Genomic DNA, 12800 nt, shown 5'->3' with positions numbered 1-12800 from the left:
ATCCTTGTTTAGTTTGAATCATATTGTCTTTATAGTTTTTTAGTAGATTTGTAAGTATCAGGGCATTGTAGAGTAATTTGTTGTTGACCATACGCCAAGTTGTATTAGAAATATACAATAAAAATGAAACTGCAAGCATAAGGCAATGTATATTATGTAAAACAGTTGTAAATGAAATTATACATTAAGGGCACTTAGAGATTTACTGATTGGTAAGAATTTAGTTTCGATTTAATCTGTCATCTTTTCATTATCAAGAGCAAGATAACAGAAGAGCGAACCTTTATTATCATAATTATGTTCCAAGTTTAGTGGAAACCTGTTTGGAATGATCATATATAAATACGCCAAGTTTTCCTTTTGGTGGCAATGGTGAATGAGGCTGCAGTCTTATCTGCAGTATTCTTTCGATCATGCTGTAGCAGAAATTGCTTACGAAAAAAAAAAAGATTTAGAAAAGAACTGCAATTCTTGCTACATTTCTTCAGGATATATAATGGTACACAAATCACTTAGCAATATATGAATAATGTCTAGGTGACAGTTAAACAAAACTGATTATTATTTTCAAATGTAAAGGTTTATAATACTTTTAAATTTTAAAGAAAATATATACAAAATCAAATCCAATTCACTACGAAAAATGTTTCTCCTGATTAAATTTTATAAAATTCCTCTTTACTGTTCAAATTTCCTTCAATCAGTAGAGACATTTTTTTTGTTCATTTTCTTCAATACTTCAACATATATTGTGTGCACTTGCAATAAAAGTATAATATTGTATATATCCTCTCGAAATAATGCTATTCAAGGTTTAAAAATGATGAAAAAAAAACAAAGACGACTTGTGATTAGATTCACAGAGTATTTTGATGCATTTTACATTCACATTTTCATAGGTATTGGGTTTTTTCACCTGTATTTAATAGTTGTGTATAATGATTCTCGGATGCCGGCATATAAAAGGAAAATCATATTCATAAACAAACAATTAATATTCAGCTCTTGTATGATTGTGTTTGTATATCCTACTGTAGCACGCCCCACTGGACCTTTAATAGAATTCTGTGCCATTAATCCCTAATGGAAAGAAGAAATGAAGCGTATCATTCGATAAGTCGATTAAAAACCATCGTTTTTTCTCTTTTGCTGGTGGAATAATATTCATTAATGAAGAATCAAATCTCAAACAGGAAATTAAAAGCTTATAGGCAATATATAACCCCTCATGGGAAAATAGCTAAGCGTACATAAAGAAGAGAGTGGAGAAGAGAATAAAGAGAAAGTGAAAGTTAGAAAGATATAAGATATAAGGAAGGGGAAGAGAGAGGGGGAGAGTGAGTATGGGATGGGGTGGGGCAGCTCAGTTGCCTCGCCCTCCGCTTAAGGAACTGGGTCTTTGCTACGCCCGCATTGTAACCTGGTCATTATCCATGGATAATTATGGAATCGCATGTATAAGTATCTTATTATTACTTGGTCATTATCCATGGCTATGGATTCGTATATAATAAGCATTTTTCTTTATAGCTTTTTTTAACACTTAGTTACCAAAAATGCGTATAGCATTTTCATTTATTTGAATGCAGGATAAAAAAGCATTGTCGATTAAATACCTTGCTCACGGCTAGAGATGCCGCGGCCGGGTATCGAACCCCGGACTTTCCATGTACAGTCAGGCGCCTTAGACCACTCGGCCACAGCACCTATGCTGGTCATTATCCATGATTATGGACTCGAATGGATGATATAAGAATCTTCTCATTGATATCGAAACGATAGCAGTTTATTATATGCGTTTCTAACGAATACAGAAAATACATATTCGATTATTATTGTTGGATCCTGTTTCAAAAGGGTTTACTAAGACACTTGTTTGTTGATATTTTAGCTCAAGATATATCGTGCTGGAAAAATATTTGATAAATAAAAAGACAAAAGGGCAAGCAACATATATATGTAATGTTTTGATGCGAAAACATGCCTTTTTTCTACAAAATATCTGCCTTTACCATGTTTACGGTGTAAGATTACATATTCTATGATCGGCATAGAGGAATTATAACTTGTTCGCAGTGTTTTTATTTCGCATTACAATACTAGTTAGAAGGTTAAATGTATCAATTTCTACTTTAAAAGGTTGTTTCGTAACTACCACCCACAGACATTGAGATATGATAATACAAAATAATGACACTACCTTTAATTGATCATTTTCGAATAAAGTTTTGGCATTTTGCTGACATTGTATAGATTCGGGGGCTTAATGATAACACAATTCGATACCACTATCTACCTATATAGCAGTGATCAACGGAACCATACTGATTACTTGTGATGTTCCACTTTTTTGATGAAAGATGAGCCGACTCCCTAAATAGGGACCCAAACATGCCTATTGGCATTTGCTCCCAGTCTAAAAATTGAGACTTTTCAAACTTGCATAACTTTTTTTTCTAAGAATTTAAGAACCTGGGATGAAAACTTTTTTCAAAGATATCGTCTTAATACCCTCTTCCCCCCCCTCCATTAATCTAGGTATTTCCCCAGGGTTAAATTTTGTTTTATCACAAGTTCGTGTTTGGAAGGCGACCTGCATGAGATGAATAGTGGCCCGCTAAAGAAACGTAATGTTTGATCGCAACTCAAAATATCAAATGCGAGGCTTGAATGTGTGTTTCTGGTTGGGTGCAAAGCAAGTTGCGTTTGATTACAATTCTCTACATCACTAGCGTACCTACGGGGGGGGCAGAGGGGGCAGTCTGCCCCCCTGACGAGTCACAACCCATACAAAAGACATATCCCTGCCACCCCTTGACGAGCTTGAAAACCTATTTTGCCCCTCCCCCTGACGAGCTTGAATACCTATTTTGCCCCCCCCCCCTCCCCTGACGAGCTTGAAGCCTTTTTTTTTTTGGCTTTTCAAATTTTTCGACCGGTTTTGCCCCCCCCCCCCCTGTAGAAAATCCTAGGTACGCTACTGATGTACATGATGTATGGTCTCTGTTCTCTGCCACTGAACCAAGACATTATGACTTTCAGGATAAAGGCCCCCTCACACCTAACCGAATTGCCTGAATTATGCCTTGCGATGGCTGGCGAAAGTCATTTTTTAAATCGTTTTCAATGGTAACTGATAGTAAATCATATCTACCCGTCGTGTTTGGGTTCGTACAAGAAGAATATAGGAGCAAGAATTATCATCATACGACGAAATTACACACCACTTTGAAATTTTCGATTGTATGGATTGTATATGAAAATATACTTGCGCCATACAGTGTCTAGGACTTTTCACTACATTTATAAAATACAAAATATGAAGTGATTTTTTTTAATATATGTCCATTACATATATACCCCATCTAAAGAAATGTTTTCAAATCTTGATTGGACGGCCTTCAAGTGCAGAATCATGTATTTTCGATATATATTTGTTTATAAATGTGTTCATGGACTCGCACCTGAATACTACTCAAATTATTTTCAGGATCTTAACAAAACCCATTCGAAAAATACGAGGCAGTCCGTCAGACACGATCTTGTTATTCCAAGGTGTCGTTCTGATTATTGCAAACATTCCTTATTTTACGCCTGTCCAAAACTGTGGAATAGCCTGCCGGTCATCATACGTGAATCATCATCTTTACAGTCATTTAAATACAATCTTAAAAAGCATCTCAGGTCGATTGATAATTAAGGTTTTCGATGGCACCCGCTACTTTGTAAAATCTATGTATTTGAATGTTTGAAATAATCTCTCTTATTTTACAATGTCCATTATTGATGTATTCGCAATTCTGCTTACATTTTCTTGCATATATTATGTCATTTTGAACGTTTTTATCTGTAAATATTTTTTGTTTTTACCTTCTTGTGTATAGGGGCCCCATGGGAGATCAACTGATGTTGAATGGGCTACCCCTTGTTGAATAAACAATAAACAATCACCATTACTTCATACCTATACCTTATAAGAAATATAATCTAAAATCAATTGATAAAATGAAAAATGGTAGCGTTCATTGTATATACACATTTTTTTAGAATTATGAATCATTTTATATTTCAAGCTTGTTCCTTTGCTTACAATATCATTTACTCCACCTGGCGCAGGTGTCTATCGAGTCAATCTGTTAGAAAATGAAAGAGAGGCAGTAAGAAGTACTCATCATAAAAGCGCACGTTACACGACATATTTTTTTTTTCATAATATTCTGGGCGGTGCGTACAAGAAGGTCCGTACGTGCACGCGCACCTTCTCATTTTTGAAACCCAATAAGAAAATGAACCGACGCGACACGTTCGGCTGATCTTACTCATCGCTATCTCAAACTCCTCCTTGCTGTCTCAAACTCCGGAATGGCCTGGGATCACGGTCTACTGATGAAGCTTAATGGGAGACCTACATTACTCTTCCATCACCACCAAGAAGGCATTGCTATGAATGTAAGTTCGAGGCAGTAATTCGATGTACTTCCTATCCATTTCATGGTTGTTTTCTTCTCATTCGATATCATTTCTCTGACACGAGTTAGTCGTAATCATCTTCACTGTCTGGTTCAAGCAAAATCACAAACTCGCTGTATGGAATAAGCCGACTTGGGAGCATCAAAGCTATGAAGTACTGAACTAACTTTGAAGCATCTATCGAATTTCGTTACGCTTACTTGAAGTTAGTTTATGATTAACAAGATGAGCCTCCAAGTTTACGAACGGCAGGATTATCATTGTAATTACCATTGATTTGCGAGCATTGACGCTTTGCCCCGACAATCATGACGTTGCTCTTTTAGACTCCATGTTTCCAAGACGACTGATGAAAGAATTTTCTACAGAATCAGTGAATTGACATCCCGTGGCTATCAGTAAACGAATTTATATATCTCGCCATTCTCGGAGAAAACAAAAGTGTTAAATCGGAACTCATCGATTCGATATTATGATCCGAGATAAGGAGGGATAAACTCGACATTGTTAAGAGAAAGATGGGCTTCAATTTCTCATTTCTCTACGTGACAAACACAGGGGTAAGTTGACCAATCAACATTAAATATTGTTTTCTTACTTTGTGAAATCTATAATTGCATGAGACGGTCATAGTTTTGAACGCAGCGTGTTTTAATCGTGCATTTGATGTTTTTGAACTTTTATCATTCGATCTTGTTTTACATAGTCAATTTGACTGTATATTAACATATTTCAAACTTCATGAAAATACTAAAAAGGACTACATGTAGTGCTTTGATATGAGCACTACTTGATATGGTCTGCTGATGAACAGTGAGGACTCATGTTCCTTTTTAGTGTCAATGATCTCTGTTATGATTGTCATATTGTTCCCGCTTGAATAGTTAAAGTAGTGTCACATGTTCTCCCCTAAATTTGAGAGCATTTCTGTTCTGTTCGATATGTCTTGATGACGAAAAGAGTGACATAGACTTTCATTATACCATGATAATAAATGCAATCTAAAACAGGTACACCCCTAACTCTACACAACATTTGGAAAACCCCGAAGCATAGTGACCTGTTTGAGGGTATATCCTTCACATACCCTTGGCGGAATGATATGGGAAGTATGCAGAGTCTTAAGGGTAACAACTGTTCAGAATAACTATAAATCAATAGTAAACTATAGGTCAAGTTCATGGTAAATATTATCAGTGGAGCATCAAGTGATTCCAATCTCGATATGTGTCATCTTAAACGCATACCGATGCAAGGAGTCGACGCCATATTAAACCATCCCCCTTTTTTACTGGCCCCTGACTTTTATTAGGGGTTTCTAGAACAGGAGTTAAGACAGGTTTCATGGTATTACGGAGGAGCTAGCTGGAGGGGGGTTGTCTCTAAATTATCCAACCCTATTCTGGGTAGGTCACACATCGCGGGTTTAAATGGAGATTCTTGTTGGTTCTCAAACCGACGTGAACTATGTCTCAACGATGACGTATAAAAAGCACTTTTATATGTGACCACGTTCTCAATATGTTTTGAACGCAGCGCTAACGCGAATTAGCACGGTAGTAGGACGATTCTCGCCGAAAGATGACGGATCTACTTCAGATCAACTCTGCACCATGGTGTAGCTCTTGAAAGTGAATCCGATGCCTCCACCTCCATGTTGTTACCGTGTATATATCTAAAGTTCTGGGAGGAAAATCTGAGGGTGGGATTACTGGCATGTTAGCACGTTAGTATTACGGACAGGCCTTATTGCTATGCTGCACGGAAGATGTCATTCTTAAAACACCGTCTTTGGTGCATCTTGGCAAATACATGTAGCCGAAACGCCATGAACCGCTATCAAAGCCGGCGAACTGTGATCACTCCTAATGCAAATGAAGTTGGCAGTGTAGGGAGGGATCTCAATGGCATGAATATATAGTGAGCACTTCAACTGCGATGAGACGGACGCTTTACCGCAACGTCTCAAAAACTTCCTGGAGATCGGAGACCGGAAAGACTGCTATAACGTTGCGGAATCTGCAATATCTCCACTGCGTACGTCATTTTCATGACGCGTATACAAATATCAGTGCTGCGGCGTCAGTCAGTTGCTAACGTCAGGCTAATGTTTTTTTGTGTCCTTAGTGTCAAGTTTTTCAATGATTCGTTATAAATAAAGTCGGCTCCCTTGCAAAGTTTTCGCCATCATTTTGGCAGCTACCAAAATGCACGTATGCAATGTTGAAATAACCACTCGTGACCCAACTCGGCGTCACTAGGCCTGTCACATTATGAAGTGATGGACGATGAATAATGATTCATAAATCACTGTTACTTACTGACTGCTTCCAGATACTCTGTCAATAAAGATGTCAGCTGCATCCACAATGGTCTTTGAGCCCCAATTATCACCATCATTACACGGTGAACATCTTGCAGTTGGCCTGTCATCTATGTCAGGAGCAGTGACGCGGGGTCGCCATCTTTTTAGCAAGTCTATGTCAATATCTCCTGATGGTCATGTTTAAAGGGTGGGGGATTAAGATAGAGAGACAGAGAGAGAATCGAGTGATAGAAAGGGGGAGAGAAATATATCGAGAGAGATAGGGAAAGAGAGGAAAAGAGACAAAAATATAATAAAAGAGAGTAAAAAGGGAGCATACTGGAAAATTGCTAGCTGAAATGTCAATATTTAATGTTTAAAAAAATGGCGTATCCGGGAAATTAAAAGTCGGGTGTGTGTGCGTGTTGGAGGGGGGGGGGTCTGCATAATTCAACCATCTGTAGTGTTATTCGAACACCTTTAGTGTTTTGAATTTTAATCAGAAGTAAGCTTTACCTTTTTGCCTTCTTTCGCTCTTTTTCTTGATTTGTGCTCATTTTTTGTCCTTTTCATATTTTTGCTGAAACTGGAGCCCGTGGCACGTGTTTCATTGCCCACGATATAAACGCTAATGTACAAAATAATAGAAGGAAATGTAAGATACAGCTACATAATGACAACTGACAGAAAAGAAAAAACACATACAGTATTCGAAATTGCGAAATCTGAGATGATTCACTGTTTGTGTTCAGAGAGCTGTTCGTCTCAAATGAAATCATGACTTACTTGGAGTTTCTGCTGATTATTGAATATCAACTGTGACAAGTTATCATGGTTATTGCTCAACATTTTGTTTTCCATCGTAAAGTTCCGCCAGTTTGATTTTTAGATGGCTTCAGAATGTGGTCACTTTGATGCCGATGAACTATGCTGGTTACTAAACAGCGCCTCTTAATTTGGCATATGATAAAAGATGCCAAAGCAAAGTACTTGAAGGAACAGCTGTCCAATTGTAAATATAGTGGACAGTTTTACAGAGTTATTGATAGTGCTCTTCATCAAAAGAACAAACCAAAACTGCCGGAACATATATCTCAATTAGACCTAGCAGAACGTTTCAGTAATTTCTTCGTATCAAAAATATCCACTATCCGGGATAATTTAGACTCAATGCAGGGTACCTTATCTCATAGTGTTGAAGAATGTGATTCCTCACATACAGCTACTCCTAAAATGAAAACATTTGAAATGACAACTGATAAAGAAGTTAAGGATATTGTGACCTCTTATCCTGCTAAATCGTGCTCATTAGATCCAGTTCCAACCTGGGTTCTTAAGAAACATATGAATCTGTTGCTTCCAATAATCACAAAAATTATCAACATTTCTCTTGAAACTGGTAATTTTCCTCATGATTTCAAGCAAGCACTTGTCACTCCTCTCTTGAAAAATCCATCGTTAGACTCAGAGGAATTAAAAAACTATAGACCTGTCCATGGGTGTCGATCGGTATTCTTGGTTGGGGGGGATGATTGACACAAATATTCTTGTGGATGGGGATATTTCAACATTACCCCCACTAAAATAACAAGTTAGGACATTTGGGAGTGGTTGATATGCATGGTGTTCTTGGAAATTCCTTCATTGTTGTAGTGTACTATACTTGTATAATTTTTTTTTAATTCAATTTGTGTTACAAGTAAGCCTATTCTAAACTCATACCGAGAAAAAATGACAAAAATTGATTGGACCATGTACATAGTGATCTGTTTATTGAGCATGATGTATAGACAGGGGCGTCGATCCATTGGCAAAATTACGAATCAACGTTCCAAAGGTGCTCGATCACAATATATATATATAACTCATGAGAAAGAGACACATATCTTACCTTCACCAACAATGCGAGCGCGAAGCGCGAGCTAATTTTTTTAGTATGTCATGAAAACAGGAAAAATGTACCTGTTTAGGTTTGTTCGTAGTAACTCATGGGGAGGGTCGATACATGTATCTTACTAGAGAGCGAGCTGAAATTTCTTTATATTCTGACCTGAAAGCTTGATATTCTAAGCATTTTTGGTACCAATGATTAAGATGGGTATCTAGAAGAACAATTATAGATGTGAGCGCGAGCTGAAAATTTTGATATTTTGATCTGGAAAAAAAGACATTTTAATGGAAGATATATATCCAACAAAAGATTATTGCAAAATCAAAGTTCTTTTGAGGTTTAGAATCGAAAACGGGACATTATATTCACCTATATAATCATGAAAAGTATGGGTTTTGGTACATGATGCGAGCGCAAAGCGCGAGCTGAAAATTTTTATATTCCAATCTAAAAAGCAGACATTTTGAGCATGATTTTAAATCAAGATCGAGTTGGTATCTCGATCTCGCTTGATGATTTCAGTGTAGCATTACAATCTTATTTTATTTTTTAGTTGCACATGCGGAATTATTGGGGGGGCAAAACGATATGTTTGCCCCCCAATATTTTCATTGGTGGGGCGATCGCCCCCTGCCCCCCCCCCCCCCACCCAGGATCGACGCCTCTTTGTATACAACTTCTCTCTTAAATCTAACCTGACTGGCAATATCTTTATTCTTCTTAATGCATGATGATAAAATGCAGATTTGGACCAATTAAGACTAGCACAAAGTACAACCTGTGTGGCTTCTCGTGCGCCATCGGGCTTACCGTCATTCCTTTATTTATCTTGCCACCCTTTTACTCCCGTTTATTTTTCCACCCTTTTGAGTTAATGATTTATTTAAATTAATTTATTCACCACTGGTGGGATGGAACACCCAATCAACAAAAGTTGATTTTCGTTCGGGTCCTTATATGTCATGTGTTAAAAAATATCAGATACATAAACATTTCATTCTTTTTCATCTTGAACCTCCACCCATCTGTTTAATAGTCCTGAAAAAGATTGTTTTTATTTAATAACAATATACACAAATTGCGAGGGAAACAAACTGATTGATGGCATACTATAATCATCATGATCAAACTTTTCATTTTTTCATCATCATTATTATAATTTTTCTACCCTAAATTATTGGGGGGGATGATAATACAGGCCATCCCCCCACTTGAAATATTGGGGGGGATATATCCCCCCCATCCCCCCCCCCCCGTGATCGACACCCATGGGTCACCTGTCTCAAATTTAAAGTTTGTGTCAAAGATATTAGAAAAGGTTGTTGCTGTGCGTCTCACCAACTATTTCTTGGATAATGAATTGTTTGAACCTTTCCAATCTGCATATAGGAAATGTCATGGGGTAGAAACTGCTTTGGTTCGTGTATCAAATGATATTCTTCGTGCTGTTGATGACAAGAAGGCTGTTTTCCTCCTTCTGCTTGATCTTTCGTCAGCATTTGATACTGTTGACCATGATTTGCTATTGGATCGGTTGAAATATTGTGGCATAGAAGGAGTTGTTCTTGATTGGTTTTCATCTTATCTTCATGATAGATCACAGGTTGTCAAGATTGGTGAAAATATGTCGTCTCCTGTTAAACTTCCTTTTGGAGTGCCCCAAGGTTCAGTTCTCGGGCCGTTGTTTTTTGCCATCTATTCCAGTCCTCTTGCAAAAATTGCGCAGAAACATGGCATAGACATTCATATGTATGCGGATGATACACAGTTGTATGTGTCATTTGATCCAACTGACCCTGCTAGTGAGTTGTCTGCCAGGCTTCGTTTACAAAATACAATAGATGATATGCGGTCATGGATGATAAAGAATAAGTTGAAATTAAATGAAAGTAAAACAGACTTGTTGATTATTAGTTCTAAATCACAAAGTCATTTGATTAAGGACCGGACTATACAGGTTGGGGACTCCTTGATTAAAGCCTTGTCATCAGTTCGAAATCTCGGTGTCGTATTTGACGAACATATGTCTATGGATGCACAAGTAAAGAAAATATGTCAATCAGTATACTATAATATTCATAATGTTAACAGCATGAGGAAAGTCCTTGACCATAAGTCTGCTGCTATGCTTATACACTCATTTGTACTATCTCGATTAGATGTTGGAAATGCTCTTCTTTTTAATATAACCTCACGCAATGTTAATAAACTTCAGTATGCTCAGAATACAGCTGCCAGGGTTTTAACTGGTACATCAAAATATCAACACATCTCACCAATTCTCCAAAAGTTACATTGGTTGCCAATCCGGAAGCGTATAGAATTTAAAATACTTCTTCTCACTTGGAAAGTGTGTAATGGTTTGGCACCAAAATATCTACAAGAGCTTGTCACGCCTTATGCACCAGCTAGAAGCCTGAGATCATCACACCAGCAACTTCTTAAGACTCCCAAGACACGTGTTGCATATGGTGCACGAGCTTTCTCTGCCTCAGCACCTTCTCTCTGGAATAATTTGCCATTAAATTTAAGAATTATACAATCACTGGAGACCTTTAAATCAAAACTGAAATCTTATCTTTTCTAACAGTATTAGTTATTGGCACTTTGACACTCATCCAAACTTTCTCTTTCTTTTCTTGTGCGCCTCGGAATAGAATATTTCTAGATAGATGGCGCTATATAAATGCCTATTATTATTATTATTATTATTATGTTGTACGCCTATCTTTGAGAGCCACGCTTTAGAACGAGCTCGTTTCAAGAGCATGAAGAGCAGACCACTCTAGATAGCCTAGTTGAATTTGAACTGTTTTGATACAAGACAAGTGGTACGTTTTCAAAACAACATTACTTCTGAGGATATTACCAAGAAACTGGACGCAAAAATGAAGTACAGCTTGTTCTCAAATTCAACAAACATACATTTGAATTTTCCTACATCTGTATGGTATCGTAATAGATAATAAACGTGTTTCAAATTACATGGACACGAAAACTATTTTAAAAAAACAGACGCAAGGACGTGCAATTTAGCATCCCATCATCGCCCTCTCTAAACATCCTCTCTATCTTTTGTTACCGTCTTCATCCTCCATGTCCTTTTTTCATCATACCTTCCTCCCTTCCCCCACACCATGTACACATACTTTACTTCTTACTTGTCTCTTCATGATTCTGGGTTGCGTATTACCATGCTAATTCATCGTAATTCTTTGCATACATCAAGATATATTGCCATCTTGTCTTAAAACTTTTGTACCCATTTCTCTCATCGCCCCTCTGTCTATCTATCTCCTTCCCTTCCTTACTATGTTTATTGTCTGAGAATGAATACTCGTACGTTATTTCAGCATGCTCGAAGAAGAAATTTCCCTAAATCCTTTGTCAATGATTTAACCTTGAATTACACAATTTTATTCAGGATGCTCGTCGGCATTATTGAGGTAATGTCTATCATTCTGGATGAAATTAGTCCATTCAAAATTTCGCTTTTTGCATTCCAGCATCTTCATTATTATAACTTCACGCTATGGAACTACATCTATTTTCACATTAGTAGCGTAAGTAGATTAATATCCGAAACGGTCACAACCATTCATTTTTAAAGACACGTTTAGGAGGATTTCCAGAAGAATGTCCATACCAATTACTCACCCCACCTCGTTAAATAAGGATCGATATCCTCCATGGGCTAACATTTCACTTACATTCCTCTAGAGAAAAAGATTTCCCTCTTATTCTTGATCAGAAAAGAGATGGGTTAATCTTGAAGTGCGATCAATTCCTCCGTTAGCCCTTGATGACGTCATAAAATGGGTGCACTTTTGCCAAACCCGTTGTCCAGGATAACGATTGAGTAAAAAAAAAAGAAAAAGAATATTTAGACACTAGTGCTAATGATGATCGATGGAATCTCCCCAAACAGAGAATGTAATTCCTTATCTCGACCTGTCAACAGCGCTTTGATACTCTTGTATTGACCAATGAGACAACTTTGGCCTAGCCATCGCTAAACTAGATGATATCCTAGATCCTGGCTAGATTGACGTACATGATAGGATAATGTTTCGAATTCAGGATCCCAATTCAGGAAGAGGTAAAACCAAAAGAAATTTTGAACAAGACTGCAAT

At 37.3% G+C, this 12800-nt stretch overlaps 1 long non-coding RNA gene across 1 annotated transcript; it reads right to left on the bottom strand.

Annotated features, from left to right (window-relative positions):
- Nucleotides 1-8105: 8105 nt before the first annotated feature.
- On the bottom strand, nt 8106-10995 carry LOC121415005. Its single transcript, XR_005969938.1, has 2 exons — nt 9944-10995; nt 8106-8264 (listed from the first exon to the last, which is right to left on the bottom strand). It is a non-coding gene; the product is annotated as an uncharacterized LOC121415005 (long non-coding RNA).
- Nucleotides 10996-12800: the final 1805 nt, after the last annotated feature.

Source organism: Lytechinus variegatus, chromosome 5 (assembly GCF_018143015.1).
Source record: "Lytechinus variegatus isolate NC3 chromosome 5, Lvar_3.0, whole genome shotgun sequence".
Taxonomy (NCBI): Eukaryota; Metazoa; Echinodermata; class Echinoidea; order Temnopleuroida; family Toxopneustidae; genus Lytechinus; species Lytechinus variegatus.
This window is presented reverse-complemented; position numbering and strand designations above follow the sequence as displayed.